The sequence below is a fragment of the Monodelphis domestica genome, chromosome 3 (assembly GCF_027887165.1).
Source record: "Monodelphis domestica isolate mMonDom1 chromosome 3, mMonDom1.pri, whole genome shotgun sequence".
In the NCBI taxonomy this organism is placed as follows: domain Eukaryota; kingdom Metazoa; phylum Chordata; class Mammalia; order Didelphimorphia; family Didelphidae; genus Monodelphis; species Monodelphis domestica.
Window position 1 is genome coordinate 281953093 of NC_077229.1, and position 26635 is coordinate 281979727.

General features: G+C 33.8%; 1 long non-coding RNA gene across 1 annotated transcript in view; it reads left to right on the plus strand.

Annotated features, from left to right (window-relative positions):
* The first annotated feature begins 1020 nt into the window (after positions 1–1020).
* LOC103098540 (uncharacterized) overlaps positions 1021–26635 on the plus strand; it is a 38854-nt gene continuing 13239 nt past the window's right edge. Inside the window, exon 1 of the long non-coding RNA XR_008917701.1 lies at positions 1021–1552. This is a non-coding gene — a long non-coding RNA (uncharacterized LOC103098540). The remainder of the gene's footprint in view (positions 1553–26635) is intronic.

The window sequence follows — 26635 nt, forward strand, 5'->3', positions numbered from 1 at the left end:
CTTTTTATTTTGGACTTTGATATATATATATTATGTATGTAACTAAGTGATTGAATGGATAGAGCATTGAACCAGGAGTCAAAAAGATCTTGATACATATAAGCTGTTTGGGTTGTGGGTCAGTGACTTAATGTCTGTCTGACTTTTTTCATATTTGTAAAATGGAAATGATAATAGCATCAATCTCTTAAAGTTGTTGTGAGAATAAAGTTAAATACTTCGTAAATCGCTTTAAAAAGTTTAAAGGTCTATACAAATGCCAGTTATTATGCACCAACCTCCAAACTGAATTCCCTCAGACTCCTAAAATCATTATATTAACACTTGAATCCACATTCATTTAGGCTGGGAGGAATAATTTTGGCTCATTAAATAAAATCTGATCTTTGGTTTGGTTGAGACTTTCAGCAAAAGCCAAAAGCACATTAACATTAACATCCTTTTTTTTTTATTAACAGAATTCATTTATAGGTATCTCAGGCTCAGCTTTTCTCTTCCCTCCCCTCAATAAAAGGAATCATCTGGAAAATAAATGTGTATTATAGATCATGGCTTTCATGTTTCCATTTTTCACTTAATTCTCTAGAGGTAAATAGTCACTAGTTGTTCTTCATATATTAAATCTATAACTATATATGCTCTTTTGATACTTATAATTTAATTTTCATTATCAAGTAGTTCTTTCTAAGTTAAAAGAATTAGTTTGTTGATAATTTCTTATGACACAGTAAAATTTCAGTGCCCATATCAGGTGACACCATAGGGGTTTTCTTTAAACAGAACATTGTTGCCAGGTTTGACTCAAGTGCCTCAGTTTCTAATTCTAGTTTAGTGGGTGTATCAGGCTTTTCTGCACCCTGCACTGCTGTTTTTGCATTTGCTAGTTCTTTGTATTGTGCTCCCATGTTGTCTAATTTCGTGGTCACATATTTTAGTTGTTCTCTGATATCATTACCAATGGACTTATACCATCTTCTTGCAATAGCCAGTAAAACTTTTAGCATTGTGTATAGATAGGCTAAGATCAAAAACAGGAGAGGTATATATACAAAATAGACTGTGGTATTGTCAGGGACAACACAGGCTGTCCAATCCAATCATGGATTGTTTCAGGCATAGTTATGAATAGGGAAGCTGGGAGATACACTATTTCCACAACGTACTTCCACTTTGTGTCAGTTCTTTAGTCTAGCAAGTTTCAAAAAGCTAACTTGCTTACTGAGTTGCAGCTGACTGGGAGAAGAGTTTTGGAGCCCCCTGGAGTTTCTCCCACAGGAACTACAGCCTGTCAACTGCTGGAGTTCTATGGCTGCCTGGACCTCTTGCTGTGAACAAGAATTCCAAACTGGGGACCAAACTGGGCAGTTGGGGACCAAAAATGGAGAACTGTAGGCTCAAAATTCTTGTTTAACTCGCCAAACTGAAGTATTGAGATTATCTGTGTTGTTGTGAAGAGGAGGCTGTGGTAAGATACTTTGTTGTTGTTCACAATTGTATCTTTCACTTCTCCCCTCAGAAGAAAAGGCAGGAGTGACTTCCCTTCACCAGGCAAGTATGCACTTTACTTGAAAATTATAAATTCATAAAAAATCTATTTATAATTAAAAGATATAAGTATAAGGATTAATAACAAAGAAACCTTACCACTAAAAGGGGAACTAACTTTTCACCTCTTACAACAGAGCCTTTGGTTCTTCCAGCTACACTAAAACTGCCTAGCGCTTACTAAAAAAAAACCCAAACACTATCTGACTATTATCTAACTAAAATCCTTATTCAAGTAACTTAATTCGATAAATATATTTCCAAATACATATAGATTCAGTCAGCCAACATGGCAGCTGCTAACTGACAATGAGGTAACCTTGGTCTGACCCAGAATCCAGGCAAACTTCTGTCTTTCTATTTCTCCAAATTGTTCTCCAGTAAAACAGATCTACCAGCTTCTTCTTAGAGATGACTTCTCTTGATCAGGAAAGTAGAAAGCCTCTTCAGATGGTTTTCAGAATTTTCTTTTCCCTCTCACCAGCATAGATCAGTGTCTCAGATGTCTGCCTCCACCAGACTCACCTCATCAACTGTCAGAACCTTTTCCCTGTGTTCCTCCTTCTAAGTTCTGGTCTCACACCCTGCCTTATGCCTTGCCTGCACCTTCAGAAATCTCTTTATCAAATATATTATTATAATCAACTTTTAATCAATATCTTAATTTCCCTACTACAGGCTATACATATATAGTTTTATAAATATTTTGCTCTCCAAATTGCTCTCCAATCTGATTGAAATAATTCAAAGTTCTACCAACAGTGTATTAGTGTCCACATTTTCCCACACCCCCCTGAAAATTTGCCATTTTACCCTTTTGTCATTCTAGCCAATCTGATGGTTATGGGTGAAGCCTTGCAAGTGTTCTGGTTTGTGTTTCTCTAATCAGTAGTAATTTAGAACATTTTTTCATAACCTATATATGACTTTGATTTCTTCATCCAAAAACTGTTCATATCTTCTGCCTATTTATCATTTGAGGAGTGACTCTTATTCCCAAAAATTTGGCAAAGTTCTTTATATATTTTTGATATGAAACCTCTATCTGAGAGACTGTATATGAAAATGTTTTTTTCAATTTTCTATTTTCCTTCTAATATTGGCAACAGTTGTTTTATTTGTACAATTTTTTCCAATTAAACATACTCAAAATTATCCATTTTACATCTCACATTGCTCTCTACCTTGACTCACACATTCCTCTCCTTTACATAAATCAGAAAAGTAATGTTTCCTGTTCTAATTTGTTCATGATATCTTCTTTTATATCTAAATAACATATCTATTTTGAACTTAATGAATTGTTTAAGATATTGGTCCATACCTAGTTTTTGCCAAACTACTTTTCAGTTATTCCAGCAATTTTTACACAACAGATTGGATCTTTTTTGTATTTAACTTCTGTTAAATACAAGGTTACTATAATCTTTTAGTAGCATTTATTCTATGTCTGTTCTATCCCAGTGATGTACCTTTCTAATTCTTAGGCAGTACTAGATAGATTTTAATAATTACTGTTTGATAATACAGTTTAAAATCTGGTGCTGCTAGATCTGTTTCCTTTACATTTTTTCATTAATTCTTGATATTCTTGATCTTTTTTGTTCTTCCAAATGAATTTTGTTATTATTTTTTCTAGCTCAACAAAATTTGCTTTTTGGTTATTTGATTGGGAGAGCATTGAAAAAGTTTTGTTTTTGTAGGATTGTCATTTTAATTATATTGATTCTGCCCATCCATGAACAATTAATATTTCTACAATTATTTAGATCTAACTTTATTTGTATAAATTTGTTTATAATTATATTTGTTTAATTTCTGGGTTTGTTTTAGCTGGCATATTCCCAGGCAATTTACTCTTTCAATACTTATTTTAAATGGAAAGTCTCCCTTTTTTTCTTAAAGGATTTTGTTAACAATATATGAAAATGCTTATAATCAATGGACTTTCATTTCATATCCTGCTACTTTGCTAAAATTATTGGTAGTTTTAACTAAAATTTTAGTGGAATCTCTAGGATTTTCCACATATATCATTATATCATTGCCCAAAAGGGATAGTTTTATTGTCTCTTGGTCCATTCGGATTACTTCAGTTTCTTTTTTTTATTATTACTATGTAACATTTTTAATAGTGTTAAATAATAGTGGTGATAATAGATATCTTTTATTCACTTTTGATCTTATTGGGAAAGGTTCTGGCTTATCCACATTACAAATTATATTTCCTAATGGTTTTAGGAAGATATTTCCTATCATTTTAAGAAAAAGGCTCTATTTATATTTATAGTTTCCAGTGTTTTAAATACGAATGATGATTGAATTTTATCAAAGGCTTATTCTACGTCTATTGACATAATCATATGATTTTTATTTCCCTTGTTATTGATACAATCAATTATGTGGATTGTTTTTCTTAGAATATTAAACCATTCCTGCATTCCTGATATAAAAAATCTGTTTGATCAAAACATATAAAATGCATAATTTATTGTTGCATCTTAGTATTTTATTCAGAATTTTCAATACATATTCATTAATGACATTTTTCTGTAATTTTCTTTCTCTGCTTTTGCTCTTCCTAATGTAAGTATTAGCACCATATTTGCTTCATAAAAGGAGCTAGGTAAAGCTGAATCTTTGATTACCATTTCAAATAATTTGTTTAATATTGGAATTATTTAATCTTTAAATGTTTGGTAGCATTCACTTGTGAATTTATCTGTTCCTGATTATTCCTGATTTTTTAAGGGACTTGATCTGTCATCTGTTCAATTTCTATTTCTACAATAAATTTATTTAGATATTCTATTTCCTTCACTAATAGTCTGAGTAGTTTACATATTTGTAGTTCTTTTTAAACTTCACTTATATTGTTAAATTTGTTGTCATATAATTGAATAAAACAAATCCTCTTTAAATTAATTTTCATTGGAGTTATATTCACCCTTTTCATTTTTTAATGCTTGCTATTTTGTTCTTTTTTAAAAATGCTATTAACCAATGATTTATCTATTTTTCCCCATAAAACTAACTGCTAGACATTTATTTGGTTGTTTTCTTACATTCACCTTTATTGATCTCACTTACAATTTTTAGGATTTGATATTTGGTGTTTAGATGGAAATTTTACATTTTTTCTTTTTCTAGTTTCTTAAAAATTATATTCCTAATACATTGATCTGTTCTTTCTCTATTTTTAATTAATTCAAGCTTTTAGAGATATAATTTTTCCTCTTATTACTGCTTTTACTATATCCATAGGCTTTGGTGTATTGTTCCATTATTATCATTCCATTTAATGAAATTATTTATTGTATCCATGATTTGTTCTTTAACCTCCTCATTTTTTAAGATTTAGTTTTTTATTCTCCAATTAATTATTAGTTTGTCTTTCCATGGTTACTTATTATATGCAATTTTATTGCATTATGGTCTGAAAAGTTTGCATTTAATATTTATGCTTTTCTACATTTAACATGAATGTTTTTGCATCCTAATATATGGTCAATTTTTCTAAGGTACCATGTATTGCTAATAAGCAGTTATACTCCTTTCTGTTTTCATTGATCTCTCTCAAGATATTGATCGTATTTAACTTATTTAAGATTCTATTCATCTGTTTGACTTCTTTATTATTTTTTGTTAGATTTTTCCAGTTCTGAGAGGGGAAAATTAAAACCCCACTATTATTGTTTTATTATGTATTTTCATCTAAAATTCATTTACCTTTTCCTTTAAAAATTTGGATTTCCAAAACATTTTGTTCATATAGCTTTAATATTGATAATACTTCCTGATCTCTGGCCTCAGACACTTACTAGATATGTGATCTTGGGCAAGTCACTTAGCACAAACACCTTGGAACTTCATCTGTTCCCTAAAATTCCTTTCTACTCTTTAAAGGGAAGCTCAACTTCCTTTTAAGTAATATTTCATAAATTTAACTTGTCCTGGTTTGAACTGTCACAAGACATGCAACCTACCATTATTCATTGGATTTTTATATGGTTAGCTTTATTTTCATTTGTTGAATATATCAGCAACCCTTAGAAACAGTTTGTGCATAAGGTTCAAATCCTATGCCTCTGAATCCTCCTAGGCATCCAATATGCAAGCAACTTTCAGTTATTGTTTGTCAACATGGGCACATAGGAATTGCCTTGTGAAAAGCCAATTGGATATGAATTTCTCTGAAAATATTTGCTAATATACATTTTAAGCTAAAGATGAGGATGTTAAACACCTTCTTTACTATTTAGTAGACTTTGGAAGTTAGCTCTGGAATATTTCAAAATAAATAACATTTTCAAAGGGAATTTGGCTTACGTAAGGTCCATTTTCTATTCTGCTAAGATTAATGTTCTCTTTCTGTATTCTTGTGGCACACAAAAAGTCTTTTCATCTTTTACCTAATGTCACCAAACACTATAGCAGACATGTGTTGTAGTTGTGCCAATAGGCAGACTAGATTATGGAACTGGCTGGAACAGGAGGCAGGAATCCTGCGGGTAACAGCATCCATAAAAGAAAGATGTCATTCATATCAAAGGTGTGATAGCATTGTTTCTAAATTCTATTTTGGTCTTTAATTCAAAGAAGTGATCTGATGAGACAGATATCCAGACAAATTCTAGATGTGAAGAGCCCCAGTGACTGTGCAATCCAATTTAGAGATTTGACATACAGTCTTCATTTGGCCTTTGATCTTACTCTCCTGTACTTCATGCATATCAGAGTAGACATTGGATTTATTAGGAAGAAAATCAAACCACTAATACTATCATGTTTGAATAACAAGTGGAAGCATAATGATTTAATTTAAGGTAATATATGACACCATTACATCAGTACTCCATCCCTTCCACCTGCCAGGATCATTTGTTTCTGACTCTTTGAATAGATAGCTTTTATGTTGTGATATTCCAGGAAGGACAAAAAGAAGTGCAATTTCATTAAAAGTCTGGAGATCTAAAATTTGCTGAAATTCTGATTTTAGAATTTATTTTTCTTATTGATTCTTTTTTTGTGATATGTGTGTGCATTTAGTTAAAACAAACAAAAGGTAACAGTAAGGGAGGAACAGTATTATTTAAAGTGTTTATTTAAGAGGAAGAAAAGGATATATTAAAATGATTTTAAAGCAAAAAAAATACAACATGACTTTGGCAAGACAAGTTCGACTATCTTTAATATGTGAATCTCAGAGGAGTTATGGATAGGAAATGGAAAAATGGAACAGCTGAAGAGGTTTTATGTTTTATTATGGAAGTCTGAGTGAGAAGAATACAAAAATTTGGGGTGCTGAATATTTGAGCTACAGATTGTAAACAATTCATTATTCTATCCTTTCAAAAAACAAATTTATATTTTGAAATGCTTTTCATTCATTTGTGCAAATGAAGGCAATTGGTATTAGAAGTCCATGGTTTGTTTGGAACATGAATGATTTACCAAAATCTTTGAGCACTATATAAAAAGAAATTAGAGTATAACATCTTGAAATCTTTCTTCATTTTATGAAAAGAAAAATAAAAGTATCCAGGGCCAACACCAAATAAAACAGGTCATAATATTGTATTTCTACCCCAATGTCTAGAATACTTGTTAATATTGCTCTTTTAACTGGGCTTTCACAACATATAAAGTGAAAGATATGTTTATTACATATAATATAAAGACTAGTTGTGTGATTTCATTTCCATCAGGAACCCCAGAATGAAGGTACTCTCCCTTCCAATGCTGGTCAGTACCTTCTTAGCAATATATAGTCTTAAGAGTTACCTAGAACATTGAGAGATTGAGTGACTTAATCTAAAAGTCACACAATAAGTTAAGTGAAGAAGAATACATTTAGTGTCTTTATGTGCTAGGGACTGTCCTGAGCACTGCAGACACAAAGAAAGAAAAAAAAAATAAATGAATAAACAAACAAATAAATAGGCCCAGCTCTTCAGAAGCTCACAGTCTAATTGGAGAAATAAAATGCAAATAACTAAATGACTAGGTACATACCTACACTCCCCATATATGTATATATGAATGATAGATTGGGGGTAGTTGGAGAGGGAAGGCACCAGGATTGAGGAATACTAGTAAAAGCTTCTTGTAGAAACTAGGACTTTAAATAAGACTTGAAGGAAGTCACTTAAGCCAGGAGACAGATAAAAGGAGGAAAAGTTCTAGCCAGTATAGCTATGAGACTATACTTGAACTCACATATTCCTAAGGTTCTGAGGCAATCTCTCTATTCATTAAGCCATACTGTCTAATAAAACTTAAATATATATGTATTTCATGTATATATGTATATATATAATATAGTTTATAATTCATGATATGATATATAATACATTTTGTGTATATGAGAGAAATATATTAAAATTAATCTATAAATGTATATGAGTTTACAGACTTAAATTTTAACTCACCTTAAATAGCCAAGCATCATTTAAATTTATATCTATATTTTCATGCATGGAAGAAGATAATGCTTTTGGAAAATGTTTTGATTATATATATTTTACTTAAGCTGAACCTGTCCTTATTCAATCTAAAGATAAAATGATTTTTTAATTTAAAATTAAAGCCTGATAATTTTGGTAGAGTACCAAGAAGGTAGGAATCTAAATATACCATTAAAGTGATTCTGGTTTAACTTTTATTTATTTATTTTATTTTATTTTTTTAAATTTTAAACATTATTTTATTTGGTCATTTCCAAACATTATTCACTGGAAACAACCCTCCTCCCCAACCGTCCTCCCACAACCTTTCCCTCTCCCATAGCTGATGCATGATTCCACTGATTATCACATGTGTTCTTGACTCAAACCCATTTCCCTGTTGTTGGTATTTGCATTAGAGTGTTCATTTAGAGTCTCTCCTCAGTCATATCCCCTCAACCCCTGTAGTCAAGCAGTAGCTTTTCATCAGTGTTTTTACTCCCACAGTTTATCCTCTGCTTGTGGATAGTGTTTTATTGCCACTAATGGAGAAGTCCATCACCTTGGATTGTACCACAATGTATCAGTCTCTGTGTACAATGTTTTCCTGGTTCTGCTCCTTTCGCTCTGCATCACTTCCAGGAGGTTGTTCCAGTCTCCATGGAATTCCTCTACTTTATTATTCCTTTTAGCACAATAGTATTCCATCACCAATATATACCACAATTTGTTCAGCCATTCCCCAATTGATGGGCATCCCCTCGTTTTCCAAATTTTGGCCACCACAGAGTGTAGCTATGAATATTCTTGTACAAGTCTTTTTTCTTATTATCTCTTTGGGTTACAAACCCAGCAGTGGTATGACTGGATCAAAGGATCAAAGTCTTTTATCGCCCTTTGGGCATAGTTCCAAATTGCCCTCCAGAATGGTTGGATCAATTCACACTCCACCAACAATGAATTAATGTCCCTACTTTGCCACATCCCCTCCAGCATTCATTACTTTCCTCTGCTGTCATGTTAGCCAATCTGCTAGGTGTGAGGTGATACTTGAGAGTTGTTTTGATTTGCATCTCTCTGATTATAAGAGATGTAGAGCACTTTTTCATGTGCTTATTAATAGTTTTGATTTCTTTATCTGAGAACTGCCTGTTCATGTCCCTTGCCCATTTATCAATTGGAGAATGGCTTGATTTTTTCTACAATTGATTTAGTTCTTTGTAAATTAGAGCAATTAAACCTTTATCAGAGGTTTTTATGAAGATTGTTTCCCAATTTGTTGCTACCATTCTGATTTTGGTTACATTGGTTTTGTTTGTACAAAAACTTTTTAATTTGATGTATTACAGATTATTTATTTTGCATTTTGTAACTCTTTCTAATTCTTGCTTGGTTTTGAAGTCTTTCCCTTCCCAAAGTTCTGTCATGTATATTATTCTGTGTTCTCCTAATTTTCTTATAGTTTCCTTCTTTATGTTCAAGTCATTCACCCATTTTGAATTTATCTTGGTGTAGGGTGTGAGGTGTTGATCTAAACCTAATCTTTCCCACCCCTCCAATTTTCCCAGCAGTTTTTATGAAAGTTTTATGAGGTCACTTTCCCCCAGTCTATTCCACTGATCCTCCTTTCTGTCTCTTAGCCAGTACCAAATCGTTTTGATGACCTCTGCTTTATAATATAGTCTGAGATCTGGGACTGCAAGGCCCCCTTCCTTTGTATTTTTTTTTTCATTATTTCCCTGGATATCCTTGATCTTTTGTTCTTCCAAATGAACTTTGTTATGGTTTTTTCTAAATCAGTAAAAAAAAATTTTGGAAGTTCCAAGGGTATAGCACTAAATAGATAGATGAGTTTCGGTAGGATGGTCATTTTTATTATATTGGCTCTTCCTACCCATGAGCAGTTAATGTTCTTCCAAATGTTCAAGTCTGGTTTTAGTTGTGTGGAAAGTGTTTTGTAGTTGTGTTCATATAGTTCCTATGTTTGTCTCGGGAGATAGATCCCTAAGTATTTTATTTTGTCTAAGGTATTTTTGAATGGGATTTCTCTTTCTAGTGCTTGCTGGTGAGCTGGGTTGGAATTATATAGAAATGCTGATGACTTATGTGGGTTTATTTTGTATCCTGCAACTTTGCTAAAGTTGTTGATTATTTCGATTAGCTTTTTGGTTGAATCTCTAGGATTCTTTAAGTAGACCATCATGTCATCTGCAAAGAGCGATAATTTGGTCTCCTCCTTGCCTATTTTAATGCCTTCAATTTCTTTTTCTTCTCTAATTACTACTGTTGGTGTTTCTAGTACAATGTAAAATAATAGAGGTGATAATGGGCATCCTTGTTTCACTCCTGATCTTAATGGGAATGCATCTAGTTTATCCCCATTGCAGATGATATTAGTTGATGATTTTAGATATATACTGTTTATTATTTTTAGGAACAACCCTTCAATTCCTATGCTTTCTAGTGTTTTTAGTAGGAATGGGTGTTGTACTTTATCAAATGCTTTTTCTGCATATATTGAGATAATCATGTGGTTCTTGTTGGTTTGCTTGTTGATGTGCTCAATTATGTGGATAGTTTTCCTAATGTTGAACCAGCCCTGCATCCCTGGTATAAATCCTACTTGATCATGGTGGATGACCCTTCTGATCACTTGCTGGAGTCTTTTTGCTAGTATCCTATTTAAAATTTTTGCATCTATATTCCTTAGGGAGATTGGTCTATCATTTTCTTTCTCTGTTTTTGTCCTGCCTGACTTTGGAATTAGTACCATGTTTGTGTCATGAAAGGAGTTTGGTAGAACTCCCTCTTTGCTTATTATGTCAAATAGTTTGTATAGTATTGGAGTTAGCTGTTCTTTGAATGTTTGATAGAAATTCACTGGTGAATCCTTCAGGCCCTGGGGATTTTTTTCTTAGGAAGTTCTTTGATGGCCTGTTGGATTTCTTTTTCTGATCTGGGATTATTTAAGAAATCTATTTCTTCTTCTGTTAGTCTAGGCAATTTATATTTTTTAAATATTCATCCATATCATCTAGGTTGGTATATTTATTGCCATATAGTTGGGCAAAGTAATTTTTAATGATTGCCTTAATTTCCTTTTCATTGGAGGTGAGATCCCCCTTTTCATCCTTGATGCTGTTAATTTGCCTTTCTTCTTTCCTTTTTAAAATTAGATTGACCAGTACTTTGTCTATTTTGTCTGTTTTTTCAAAGTACCAGCTTCTAGTCTTGTTTATTAGCTCAATAGTTCTGTCACTTTTGATTTTATTAATTTCTCCCTTAATTTTTAGGATATCCAGTTTAGTTTTCTTCTGGGGGTTTTTAATTTGTTTGTTCTCAAGTTTTTTGATTTGCATTTCCAATTCCTTGATCTCTGCCCTCCCTAATTTGCTAATATATGAACTAATGGATATGAATTTTCCTCTAAGTACTGTTTTGGCTGCATCCCATAAGGTTTGAAAGGATGTCTCACCATTGTAATTTTCCTCAATGAAATTATTAATTGTTTCTATGATTTCTTCTCTAACTACCTGATTCTGGAGTATCATATTATTTAATTTCCAATTAATTTTTGATTTGGCTCTCCATGTACCCTTTCCAATCAATATTTTTATTGCCTTGTGATCTGAAAAGGCTGCATTTATTATTTCTGCTTTTCTGCATTTGAGTGCCATGTTTCTGTGACCTAGTGTACGATCTATTTTTGTGAATGTGCCATGTGATGCTGAGAAGAAGGTGTATTCCTTTTTGTCCATATTTATTTTTCTCCATATGTCTACTGACTCTAATTTTTCTAAGATTTCATTCACCTCTTTTACCTCTTTCTTGTTTATTTTTTGGTTTGATTTATCTAAATTTGATAGTGGTTCATTCAATTCTCCCACTAATATGGTTTTACTGTCTATTTCCTCCTTCAATTCTCCTAGTTTCTCCATTAAAAATTTGGATGCTATACCATTGGGTGCATACATGTTGATTAGTGATATTTCCTCATTGTCTATACTCCCTTTTAACAGAATATATTTAACTTCCCTATCCCTTTTGATCAGGTCTATTTTTGCTTTGGCTTTGTCTGATATCATGATTGCAACTCTTGCCTTCTTTCTATCAGTTGAGGCCAAAAAGGTCTTACTCCAACCTTTAATTCTAAACTTGTGAGTATCAATCCGCCTCATATGTGTTTCTTGAAGACAATAAATGGTAGGGTTTTGGGTTCTAATCCAATCTGCTATTTGTCTACATTTTATGGGTGAGTTCATCCCATTCACGTTCAAAGTTATGATTGTCATTTGTGGATTCTCTGGCATTTTGATATCTTCTCCTAGTTCTGATCTTTCTTCTTTAGCTATCTCCTTTTGAACCAGTGATTTACTTTAGGTCAGTCCCCCTAGTCCTCTCCCTTGATATGCTTCCCTTTCTAGCCCCTCCATTTTCATGCTCCCTTCCCCGTCCCCTCTTTTCCCTCCCTTATTATACTCCATCCCCCCTCCCCCTCCTTGATTTTCCTTTCTTTCTTACCCTGTTGGATAAGATAGAATTCAGGATCCCACTGGATCTAGATGTTCTTCTCTCTCAGATTTGATTTCACTGAGAGTAAGGTTTAAGTAATTCCACTTCAAGCTCTCTTCCTCTCCTTCTCATATGAGAGTTCTTCCCCTCCCCTTCCCATGTGTATCTTTATATGGGAAAGATTATTCTATTAAGCCCCCCCCCTATTTCTTGAAATAAATCTTAGTGTTATCGATGGTTCCCCCCCTCCCTTATTCTTTCTTTGCTCTCCCTTTCACCAAATCTTCTTGATGCCCTAATCTTTCCCTATGCATTATTCTTCTAACTACTCTTATGATGCATACAATTTTTGAGAGTTACACAATACATTTTCCCCACATATTTATATATATATATATTAATATATATATATATATATATAATTTGATGTAAATGTAGTCCTTATACAAGAGAGTTTTACTTTAAAAAAGGTAAGATTTATCACCTTTTCCCTTTCCTTTATATTTACCTATTCATGTTTCTCTTCCTTTCTGTGATTGGATATCAAATTTTCCACTAAGTTCTGATCTTCTTAGCAAATGCTTGAAAATCTTCTATTTTGTTGAATGCCATACTTTCCCCTGGAAATATATGGTCAGTTTTGATGGATAGTTGATTCTTGGTTGGAGACCCAGCTCTCTTGCCTTTCTAAATATCGTGTTCCATGCTTTGCAGTCTCTTAGTGTGTTAGCCTCTAACTCCTGTGTGATACTTATGGGAGCCCCTCTATATCCGAAGCTCTTCTTCTTGGCTTCTTGTAGGATTTTCTCCTTTTCTTGGAACCTCTTGAATTTGGAGATTACATTCCTGGGGGTTGTCTTTTGGGGATTTAGTATAGAGGGTGTTCTATGAACCCTTTCTATTTCTATTTTGCCCCCTTGCTCCAGAACATGTGGACAATTTTCTTTCATAATCTCCTGTAGAATAATATCGAGTTTCTTGTTTATCTCTGTTTTTTCTGGGAGACTGATCATTAGGAGGTTGTCTCTTCTTCCTCTGTTTTCCAAATCTGTGACCTTTTCAGTGAGATATTTTATGTTTTCTTCTAATTCATTAATTTTTGGGGTTTGCTTTATTGATGCTTCCTGTGTTATGATCTTACTTTCTTCTTGTTGCTTAATTCTGGTCATTAGGGACTGGTTTTGCTTTTCAGCCTTGTCTTCCCTTCTATTGGATGCTTTGAGTTCTTTTTCCAATTGAGCATTCTTATCTGTCAGACTGTTGATCTCTTTCTCCCATTTTTCTTTCCAGGTTTCCATCTTTTGGATAAGTTCCAGTTTGAGATCTTCCAGAGCTTGTTGATAGTTTCCATTTTGGGAGGCAAGATCTGATTTTTTTTGGATTTCATCCCCATTCTCTTCTTTTCCTTGGGTACTTCCACCATAAAAGTTTTCAATAGTCACCTTTTTTCCCTTTCTTCATGGAGGCTTGATTTTGGGCCATGTGAGCCATCCCTTTGGTGGTTTTATTCCCCTTCCTTTTTGGTCTGGGGTCTGGGTGATATGGGTGGGTTTTTTGTGAATTTAGGTTGCCTCATACTAGTTCTTCCCAGTCTCCGAGGTTTCTTAGAGTGCTGGGCCCCTGATCACGGCCAAAGTGCCCAGGTGTTCAGCTTCACCCAGATAATCAGCGTGTGTTCAGCCCCTGGTGTTTAGCTCAGCCCAAATGCTCATCACAATGCTCCCTGAGCCCCCTGTGCTCAGCACAGGATTCTCCCATGAAACCACCCTGAGATGTTTTTTCCTGGCGGTCCCCAGATCCCAAGGACCCTGGAGTGCCCCCACACCCAGACAGAGACGTTCTCCACTCACTCGCTGTCCCAGTGAGCACTCCGGTAGCTCACTCTGGTTTGATGGGGGAGGTGGGGGGGGAGGAAAGGGGGGCTCAGTTGATGTTTTTGTGCAAGCTTTTCCTCTTTCTTATTATAGTGTGGAAATGTTAAAATTCCACGTACCTTCGCCTCTGTGGTATACTGGGGAGTACTGGGGAGTCCTTCTGTGCCTCCAAAGGTGATTTTTATGCTCCTTTGATGTAGTCTATTTTGTTCGGTGCCGGGGAGAGGAAGCATGTGGCGTCTAGATTGCAACCATGATTACCCGGAAGTCTATGGTTTAACTTTTAAAGGATTTCCCCTATCAAAAGTAACAAGGTATAACTAGAACAAAGATAATATCAGTGGATATTAAATGGCAAATTTACTTGCCTTTTTTTGGCCATAGTTAGGTTTTGGGAAGAAAATTAACATAATAGTAAAAGGAATGAGAATTCTCAAAATAAATTTCTTAACTCATTAAACAATTCTAGAAGATTTTCTTTGCATTTCAAAGACAAAATTTTGTGTTTCTTGTTGTATACTGAGCTTTTTGAGGTATGGATTTTTACCTTTATGATAAAAGATGGCGCTGATAAAAGATTGATATATAATATGTCTCATAATTAATATATTGACAAGTTACTAATTTTCAACTACTTTAAAGGCAAGCCCATCAATGACAAAGGCAAACTTTGTACTCTCCCACTTCCATGCTACTGTTAACCAAAACACTTAAGTGCAACACATTTTTCTTTTCTTTTTTGTTTTTTTTTTAGATTCAAGGTCCCAAAGGCTCCAAAAGTAAGAGTTTATTTTTTAAAAATCAAAATATACCTTGACACAGCAGACAAAATATCTACTAACCTATTTCAAGAAAACCCCAAAACACAAAGTTTTGAAATCTGTGGTCTGAATATTAGGAAACTGAATTCAGTATACCAAAAAGTCTCTTCTGAGATTTGAATCTTAACACATTTTAATTTTCAAGCAGTGTTCTGACCATATTCTTCCTTTCGTCAATAAACTCCAGTGGCTCTAAATAAATTCATAAAAAACTGTTCAAATCAAATTCTGAGTAGGATAAAAATGACAGCAACAACAACAACAAAATTCAAAGTAGCTAGTTTTTCCAGCCTCAGTATTGTTTAGAAGGACACAAATTGATCTGAGGACATGGGTATAGAATGACTGTGAACTGGAATGGGAGAAGCAGCACAACCTGTGGGACTCAGAGGCTCTGGCAACAGGAGTGGCTGTGGTGCTCAGAAATGAATTCACAAATTGCTGTAGCAGCAGTACCAACAGATGTAGAACCAGAAGTGTTCAGGGCCTAAGGGGACTAAACATTTGCTCAGAAGGATATTTTAGGCACTCCTGGGTTCATAATGGGTATAAGACCTGGTGCCAGTTTTTAGATCTTTTGCCCTTTGCCTAATTTTAGGGAATAGTTCTATGGTAGTCATGAGTGTTTATGGTCTCAAAGGAACAAAGCACTAACCACGTAAGGACTAGATAACAGATTAGGAAGATAGAAACCAAAACTCTCCACACATCTCACCACCTTGTAATCACTGAAAACATACAGGCCCTCAGATTAACTGCAAAAGTTCAGGATACACAGATATCCACCCTTAGGTAAAGAGATCCCAACTCCAACATAAAGTTCACAATCAAAAAATTGGCTGGGAAAAGGAGAAAATAGCAATAAAAGAAAAAAAAATTGACCTTGAAAATATTCCATGTAGTCAAGGAAGCTAAGACATAAAATCAAAAGACAATGATGTGAAATATTAACAAGTAAACCCTCAAAATAAATAAAAATAAGCCAAAACAAATGTGAGAAAATTTAAAGAGATGTAAAATGAATGAAAATATTTTAAATATTAAATTGAAGTAGAAGAAAATTGGAAAAGAAAGGATAGCAATATGATAAAATTAGAAGAAAATTAATGGTTTTGTGAAAGATGTACAAAAACTCACTGAAGAAAATAACTCTTTAAAAATTAAAACTAACCAAATGGAAGTTAAGACTCCATGAGACATGAAAAAACAATAAAATAAAGTCAAAAGGCTGAAAAATAGAAGAGTATTTGAAATAACTTATCAGAAAAAAAATATTTGGAAAATAGACCAAGAAGGGACAAAATAAGGGTTATTGGGACTACATGAAGGTAATGATGAAAAAAAAAAGCCTTAGACATCATATTTGCAGAAATTATAAAATAAAATGGCCTATATTTCATAGAAACAGAGGTCAAAACAGAAATTGAAAGAATTCACCTATCACTAACTGAAAGACATCCCCAAATAAAAACTTCCAAGAATAGTAGAACCAAATTATAGAGCTTCTAGGTTCAGAAGAAAATAGGCAAGCAGTCCGATAGAAATAGTTCAAATAATGATCACAAAATTTAGCATCTACCACAATGAAGGAGCAAATAGTTTGCAATATTATAATCCAGAAAGCAAAAGAACTAGAAAAACAATAAAAAATAACATACATCAAAACTGAGTATAATTTAAGAGAGGAAAAAAAATAGACATAAAATGAAATACAAGATTTTCAAGCAATCCTAATGAAAAATGGCAGGGAATCAATTACAAATGAAAACAGTCACTGTCTTTAAGTAGCTTATAATTTAAAGGGAGAGGCAATACACAAAAGAAGGTGGGGAATTAGAGGCAGGGTGGTGGAAACAGGGGACACCAATAGGTTTACAACGGAGAGGTATCTTATTCTGTGGAATTGATACCAGGCCCAGTAGCAGATACAAAACGTGCTACTGACAATCCAGTTTCTAGTTCCATAAAAGGGGGGAGGATGGGGAGAAATTTTGAACACTTCTCTATCTCTCTAATCAGAAGGGAGAGGAGGCTGAGGGTGGTAGTATCAATCACGGAAAGAGAAGAAATATTGGATTCCTATTGAACTTCATTTTATTAGATTCGCATTAATGCTCTAGCTTGTCAGTAAATTTGAGCTTGTTATCTGTCTTTATAGAACACTGATAAAAATATTAAATAATATATAGTTCTCTCAATAAACCTGACACAATTTGTTGGGAAATCACTTTAGAGACTCCTGGTAAAGTTGGCATTAATTTATTCAATTCAAGTCATTCAAATAGTTTTAAATCCATATAATTATGATATTGTTTAGTGAATATCTCTCTATCTTTTCCACAATAATATGAGCTACTTTATCAATTAGTTTGTTAAAAATCTATGTAAAATATACTTCAATAAAGAAATTTTGTAATCCTGTAGAAATAAAAGGAAATTAGGTTAATTAGGCATGACTTAACCTTGATGAAGCCTTATTGGCACTTTTTAATCAACCACTGCTTCCTTTCCTACATATTCACTAACTATCTCTTTAATGATCTGACCTAGAATTTTCACAGGAATTGAAGTCAAACTTATTGCACTTTAATTTGAAGATAAATCTCTTTCTCTTTTTGAAAATTAGGACATTTGTCTTTCTCTAGTTTTGTGATATCATTCTGATTCGCTCTAGTATCTGAGGATGTCATTTATTTGGGCCACATTACTTGAATTCATTAAGAACAGCTAGATGGTATCTTACTATCTTTACTTATCTTGGGTATCAATTCCCTGTCAGTCATTTTTTTTCTTTACCATGTTGCTGTAAAGAGTATTCTCTGCAAAGAAAAGAGAACTACATTTAGAATTGGACCTTCTGTCTCTTGTCAGTCTTTATCAATCTATCAACCCCAAGCAAGCTGAAGTTTTAAGTTTCCTGTTATTCTCTTCATTTTCCCAGTATAGGTAAAACAAAACAAAATTAAATAACAAAAACAATAACAATTTGCTTTTTGGGGATGGGTTGGTTCTTTTTCTTCCCTTCTCAGTCTCATTTCATCATGAGTTTTAGGACTCCTGACATCTACTTGATACAAGTCCACAAAGCTTTTATGTTTATCATTTATTATCTGACGTAGCTTCTACTTCATGGAAGCATCTTCCCACTCCATCTCCTCTAGGTGGTCACTTATTTCTGTGTGCATTTTTCATCAGATAACTCTTATTTTCCTCCTTTATACTAATTTTCCTTTATTTATTTATTTATTTATTTACATTTTAATTCTGTAGAGGCTCTTATGCCTCCCAGGGAGACTTTCCATACGGAATTTTAGACCATGAAATTCAACTTTCCATTTTATAATATAATGATATTATAAATGTTTCTTGTCCTAAGAGTTCTTTCTCAAGGGTACCAGGACCATCATTTGAGGATTTTTTTTTAGGATTTTCTTCTCAGAAAGGGGTTATACTAAATGGTCTCTAATGTTACTTCCAACTTTGAAATGTTATTATTTCAAATTCTACTGGTGAAATCTTAGGCATTAATATCCCCAATGTATAGGGAATTTAGAGTTGTAAAGGAATTTAGGATCATAAATCTAGAAATTGAAGTCATCTTAGGGGTCATTTAGTCTAGTCCTTTTGTTTGACAGAAAAGATAACTGAGGTCCATAGAGGATATATAGATAGAAAGAGTCTATGTTAGTATTCAAACCTTCACTTTTTTTTGGGACTGAAATGGTTTTCCATTATTTATCAAGCCATATCATATAGCAATATTTTTCTCCTTCCCTTGAAATATCTCTCACTGGAGGAAGTTAATAACAACAAGAATGATGTTAACTTTTATCTCTATAATACCACTTAAGTATGGAAAAATATAGATTTCATCTCTATCAGTATCTTGAACAAATGTTGCAGATGCATGACCTAGACTTAAAATTAGACAAGAAAAAGAGTGACTGGATTGATTCTGGTCCTTTTAGTGACTACAAGGTGCTTTCTGAAATAAAGTACAATTATTCTTTGGATTATGCTAAACAGTCTTAATGCATAGGATTCAAAAACCTAAAAAACAATAAGCTGTGTCATTCAAAGGGTGATGGAGAGTAGCATTCCAGGTATGAATAGCTTGTAATACAGTATCACAGAATTACAAAGACAATGTGTCATAAAAGGATGACATTAAGGTGGCCTAGTCCTATAATAAAATGAGGGGATAAACAGTGAACAACTCAAATTCTCCATTGATAGCCATTCAGAGAGTAGAGGTCTCTCAGAAAAAAAGGTCCCAACACGTGGCATGGGTCTCTGGAAAAGATGTAAGGATGTTGAGAGCATGCATAAGAATCTTAAGGTTGGGTAAGGTATAACCAGCATTGCTAGAAGGAATATATATTCCTGCATAAAGTGCATAGCATGACACAATACAAAAAAGTATAAAATCGATTCAGAGGATTTGTTTTCAAATTAATTTCTAATGCTTATTACCTGAAGGATTTCATGGAAATCACTCCAATTCCATGTGCTTCAATTCCTCATCTATTACCTCAGATTCCCTCCATACTTTGGTCTGTGATCATAAGTATTCTGAATGTCTTCAAAATACTTAATCACATCACCCCTTTGAGTAGTGTATTATAATTCCCATTTTATTAATGAAGAAATTTATGGCTTGAAACTTCAAGCAATTTGCTCAAGGTCATATAATTAGTTAGTGCCACAAGATTCAGATTTAGGCCTTCTACCTTTTTATGGCTTATTTTTCATATAGCTAAGATATTTTCTAAGCCAAATTTATTTTGCCTTTAAGAAAGTCTCTTTTATCCTCTACACAGCTTATCAAGGAGGACAGGTATTTATATTGTCAGCATCAGCATGCAAGTACATATGGATACATTTACATATGTATTTAGAGTGTTATATAGATATAAATGTGTATGCATGCATACATCCATACCTATATTTATAGATGTATTCACACACACATTTTTCCCTGATATAAGCCATGAAAAGGCTTCATATAATGAAGGGAAATTAACTTTCCTTGGGTAGCTAATAATCTAAAGAGGAACTTCTAGTAGTAACTCAATAGTGTCCTTAACTATTTCTGTTCATGTATAACATCCTTCCATTACTGAGCTACAAATAAACTTACAATTATAATACAGTTCAGTGCTTTGGGATCCTTAGATGCATAATCATAGAAACAGAAAATAATCATGTTTATTTCTACCCATTTGAGTAAATTTGTAATTTTATGTAATTTTGAGAAGAAAAGGAAAGAAGTTACTATATGTATCTAGAGACTAGCATCCCAAAATAGCAATGAGACTAATGGAAGATAGATTTTCCTTTTCTGAATAGCTTTGTGCTTTAAAAGAATTAATGTCACTTCCAAAAGAATAGCTCAGGCACTGGGATAATCTACCTCAAACTATATCTAGTACTGGAGAAAGGAATATGAGAGAAAATCACCATTTTACATTCTAGAAATGTGTCAAATGGGACTGTTAGAGAAACCAAATGAATAATCATTCAAGTCAAGGGGGTGGTGGTGAAGGAACCTTTAGTCCCTTAGAATGAGCAGTTTTTAAAAGTAACCATTCAGAAGGGTACTTTTAAAAAAATGCTTCTTTTAGAGTTGAGCGTCTCTGATTGGGTAAAGTTCATAGGATGTCTTATCTAAACCAATAAGAATATGAAATGCCCGTAAGTGAGTAGCAGCTATCATTCTACTGTGCCAGCATCTATCAGATGAAGTGATTTCTATCTGTGTCAGTCACTTTATATAATAGAATTGTCAGTAATAGAGCGCTGTCACATGATCAATGTCTCCTGCTCTACAAAGAAAAATTGAGGTTTGCTTTTAAGATTTTTATTGAAGAAAAAGAACATTTTGTTTTGTGGGGGAGGTAGGGCTTAGTAATAAATTTAGGTAAGGTCTTTAGTAAGTTTCTTTTTCAGAAAAGAAGATAATTCATCCAGGTAAAAACTATAACTACCTCTTTCTTCCACCTCTGAATGTGACCAATAGGCAATGCATAATTCTGCCTTTTTGTGTAGGAAAAAAATGATTCAGAAGGAGATGAGTGCAGCAAATTTGGCTATTCCTGTACTGCCCAGTGTGCTGTGGAGACCACATGCCAATTTCCAATTTGATGCAGCCACTAATAGTCAATAAACATTTATGAATGCACTGCTCCAAGCACTGAAAATGAGACTCTTATACTTGTGAGGATATTTCATGATGGTAAAACTTTGTGGCCGTAAGCTTTGTTAATATAAGTATTGACAAAAAAAGAATTTCAGGAGTAAATTCCAGGATATAGTTTTCCTTTTCCTTTACTTTTGCAAGTTATTCCATAACCTTCACCACCTCAAGAAGACTTTATCTCTTTAATTTAATGAGCATTTATTAATTGTGTGCTATTTGCCAAAGTAGCAGTGAGGTGCCTCAGTAGCTAGAGCAAGAGACCTGGAGTCAGGAAAATCTGAGTTCAATTCTGTCCTTAGTGATATTCTAGCTGTGTGTCTGACCCTGGGCAAGTCATTTAACCTCTGTTAGTCTTAATCCATTAGAGAAGGAAATAGAAAAGCACCCCAGTATCTTTGCCCAGAAAACCCCCATTGGCAGTGTGATTCATGCAGTAATGAAGAGTAAGGCATGACTGAACAATAATAACAATTTGTCAAGCACTCTGTTAGGCGGTGAGGACTAAAAAATATCTCATCAAGTAGTTTGCAATTCACTGGAAGAACTACTCATTTGGGAAGAATGAAGGTTCTTTCTTCATCCCACCTCTCTTTATTGGAATGACTAATTCATTTGGTTTCATTAATATAATCTCATTTGACACATATATAGAATATAAAATGATGATGTACACAGAGAATTAAACATAAAAATATGCATAGTAAATGCAAAATAATTTTGGGTGGGCTAAGTAATAACATTTGGTGGGGAAATGTAGAAAGGCTTTGTGTATGAGGAAATGTTTGAGCTGGACCTTGAATGGAACTTGAAATTCTTTGAGGTACAAGAGAGTACATAGAATATTTCAGACATGAAGAACAAAAAAAATCTGTTCAAATGCACTTTAGTGGGGGAGACAGAATATCAAGCTCAGAAAACACAAAATGTCTCTTTGGAGTATGGAAAGTTAAGTATTGGGAAATTATTCTGGAATAACACATTGAGGTCACATTATGAACATCTTAAAAGGTCTAACAGAACAGTATCTTAGAGATAATAGGGAGCCACTAAAGCTTTTCATTTAGAAAAGTAATATGGTTAAACAATATGCACTTAGGAACACCAATTTAGCAGCTAAATAGAGGGTGAATTAGAACAGGGAGAGACTTCCTTTCTGGAGGTAAGGTCACTAGGTAGGAGACTAATCCTAAGGCTAGGTGAGAGGTTAAGAGTACACAGCTAGGTTGGTGGTCATGTGACTAGATTATGAGCTCATAACTTTCTCTTGTGGTAGGTACCTTAAACTCAAGAGATGATGCTCTATATTTCATATTCAAGGGAAAAGGCCATCTGATCCCTGGTAATTTAATCTTCTCAAGTCAAACCTAAGTCTACATTTATATCTTAGACAGTTTCACTAATCAACCAAGTTGGTTTCACTAAACCTTGCAATTTCATCTAATCCAATGTACACTGTGGCCTAGAGAAGTGATATTGGCCCAGGAGGACAAATGTAGAATATTCTACTCATAACTTGAACCTAGATGTTCTGATTTAAATTCATCTCTCTCCTTATTTAACCTCTCTGATGAAATCACAAGGTTTTGGTGAAGGGCCTCAAAGCAAGAGTGAGAAGGAGATCTTCTATAGTGTGATAAAGGTCATCTGCTTTCAAAGTGCAGGAAGTGAACTTAACTCTGGATCATCTACAAACTGGAAAAGATGTGTACTTTCCATGATACACATGTATCACTCTGTTGTTCAGAAGGAACTCCATGTCAGAAATTCAATGTTAATTGAGTAGGTGGAAGCTAGTTGGTTTCCAGACAATCAAGAGAACTTGGAGAATCCTGAAAAAATCTTTACACATTAGCAGGGATCATCTAGATTACTCTGAATATCAAATAGTTATGATTCTATACGTTTATCAAATAGGAAACCCTAAAATGGCAGTCATAAATACTTACGTTCTCTTTCCCAAATGATCATAGTTTTATAAGGTGACTTGGGGTGATTCTCTGCCCTTCTCTAGTTTTTGGTTTTTATGACCCTAAAGTGAACTGATATTTCTCTGTCATGATTTTGAAGCACTAAAGAAGGATCTTTTTAACATGGGCCCTACAATAGGGGTTGGCTTGAGGGTCAGGGGGAGCCTTCTATCACATTTCCTCTCCTCAGATAATATTCTCTATTTTTGGATTCCTGCAGCTGGTAGAAATGTGATACTGATAGGAACTATGTGACCTGGGATGGACAGTGTTGGTGAAGCAACAAATTTAGGGACCTCTACATCTTGGGGACTTCCAGGATCCTCCAAGCTTCATGCATATGGAGTCTTTTCTCTGTCCCTCCTTCTCAGACCACCATTCTTTCCCTTTTATTAGAAGATCAAAAAATGGAGGTTCCATGACCACTAGTCAAAGATGTTGGCAAGAGAATTCTTGTTCAGTTATAGGTTGAATTAGATTGTTTCTGAGATGTTTTCAAGTTTTAAGATTCTGTGATTCAGAAAATTGAATTTAGAATCAAAAGAGGTGAGTTCAGTTGCAGGTTAGAACTCTTACTAGTTGTGTGATTGAGCAAATGGATTTCAATGGTGGCTGTCTGGAGTCAAGAAGGAGGGATGCAAGAAATGTGGAAATAGGAACAAGATTTCTAGCTTATTTGCATATGAGAAGTGAAGGGAGAGTGAAAAGTCATGGATGATACCAAAATTGTGAATTATAAGGTCACAGATTTTACATTCAAAATTTCTATCAATGATATAGGCCTAATAAAAATCAGCATTTTTCCTCATATCTTTCACTCAAACTAACTGTTAAAAGGTGCTTCATTCTCACCATGTTTGTTTAACCATAAAGTACCATTGTACTGTCATTTTATTGCTATTGGCTTAATATAGTAGACTATTCTGCTTATATTTTCAAATAATGTATTTATTCCATATGAATGTTGAATAACTGAAAAGTCCTTGACCTCTTTAATTTCATCTTTTACTCCTGAACTGTATTTTCACACAAACACACATATATATATTCACTCCTATGACCTCCTTTGCACTGAAATCATCAATGTATATGTTGATTTAATTTGTAAGATTTTATCAAGTTCATAAATTTTGTCTTCTTCCTCCTCTGAAACAGATGTTGGTTGTAAGCTGCAATTATTTCCATGGTGATATTTAGGAAAATGTGTATAATGAATACTTGTTCATAGTAAATACTAGTATAGTTTGTTGAATGAATTAATGAATATTTGTATGAATCCAAATGATATAACCTGTTACTTTATAATAAAGAGGGAGTCAGAATGGCCAGAAGCATCTTATTATAGACCTTGCTATGATTTTTTCATCCTAAATCAATTGCAAGGGGATAGAGGTTACCTTTTGACTATAAGCTTAAACTGTTATATTCAAGTATATTCAGGGGGATCAGTTAATTTGAAGTCATAGAAATATTGTACCTTTCCAAATGTGAATTTGAGATCAGAGTCATTTAAGGGAAGTGTTACATCCAGGGAAAGATGCCTACTCTACACATGAAGGAATGCCAAAACTATAATACAGTATAGTCTTGAAGAGGAAAAGATATCTCAAAAAGATAACACATTCTCTGAGAATTGTATGTTGAAGAGGTAGTTAGAACACCCATTTGGCTTAGCGATGTTAGAGGTAGTTGGCATGTTCATATATAGATATATAGATTATATACATATATATATATATATACACACACACGTCTTAAGTGTACCTTGATTTCTTTCTACCATTTTATAAGAATAATTATCACCGTATTTAAAGTGTTTTAAGGTTTGCAAAACACTTGACAGTTACATTGTTTGATTCTTACAACAACACTATGAAGTGCTTGCTATTTTTATTCCAATTCTATAGAGGAAACTGAAATTAAGAAATATTCATTGTTTCCCTGAGTCATATAGCTAGCAAATGTCTGAAGCCACAGGATGTATATAAGCCTTGTTAATGGATCACAAAAAAACAGTGTCTGGCAAATATACTTACCATGACACATGTAGCACTCCCATATGAATTTGTTATTCTGTGTCAGAGATCAAGGAGAGTGGGGGAAAGGTGGTTCCAAGATAAGAGAGAGATGGAGAAGGGTAGGGTCGGGGAAGGAGAGAGAGAGAGACAGAGACCAACAGACAGAGAGAAACAGAAACATCTTCACCTATTAACAGAATACATTCATAGTCAAACACACCAATCCCACTCATCCACTACTAGCTTGTTTAATTATTAACTCTTTCTCTCCCAGTCAAAGATAGTATGGTAGATATAATGTAAAATATTTTTAGGAAATTGTCAAAATTGCAAAAAACTCTCTAATTGACTTGTCTCCAATCCCTGAATAAAACCAGGAAAATTTCTTCTCTAATGGGCCAGCTTTACCTTTCTTTATCTTGAATGGTGAATTTATGGGTTGGGAAAAATAATAATTATATTGGCATGTTATTTATTAAATGAACCAAGTAAAAATGAAGACACATTTAAGTAAAGCATAAAGAGCCAGGAAGAAATTATAGATGTTTGCCTCTTTCTTCCTTTTCCTTAAACTCAGTTTCAGCCATTCTGTGATGTGACTGCTGAAGGAATAGAGTGAGAGTTAAACTCTGAATAGACTTTTTTTTTGACACTGTACTCTGAAAGAATCAGGGAGAAAGAAGGAAATGATGAATGGACTCTACTTTTACCAGATGCCATAACTTATGGTTGAAACTGATCAGAGCTACAGGCAAACCCAGCTTCAAGACATTTTCTATACTCTTGTTCTCCTAATCATATGCTTATTCACTTGTATTCTACGTTTATCTCTTTGCCTCCCTTGTATGATTCCTATATACTTAGACAGAAGTTTACTTTTTGAGACCTTGGAAACTAAACAAAGTTGAGTTCTCCTGAATAGCAGTGAGAATGCAAGTGCAAAGATTCTCTTTTGTCCTGAGAAGGTCCTCCAAACCTACTATCAGGCTAGAGAAATTCACCTAAGCCTTCCTGAAATTTGACAACCCCAGATTAATTATGTAATTTTAGAATTTTGTATCATTTACTGCACATTGAGTTTGGTTCTGAGAGTCACTGAATATACATTTATACCATGCTCTCTAAACTTTCTCCAACTCCTTGAGGTTTCAGTCACATTAAGTTTTGGATTTGGGCATAAGTAGAAATGCTTATTTATGCTAAATATTACAGAACTTTCAGTATTCTGATACACACATATACTCACACACACA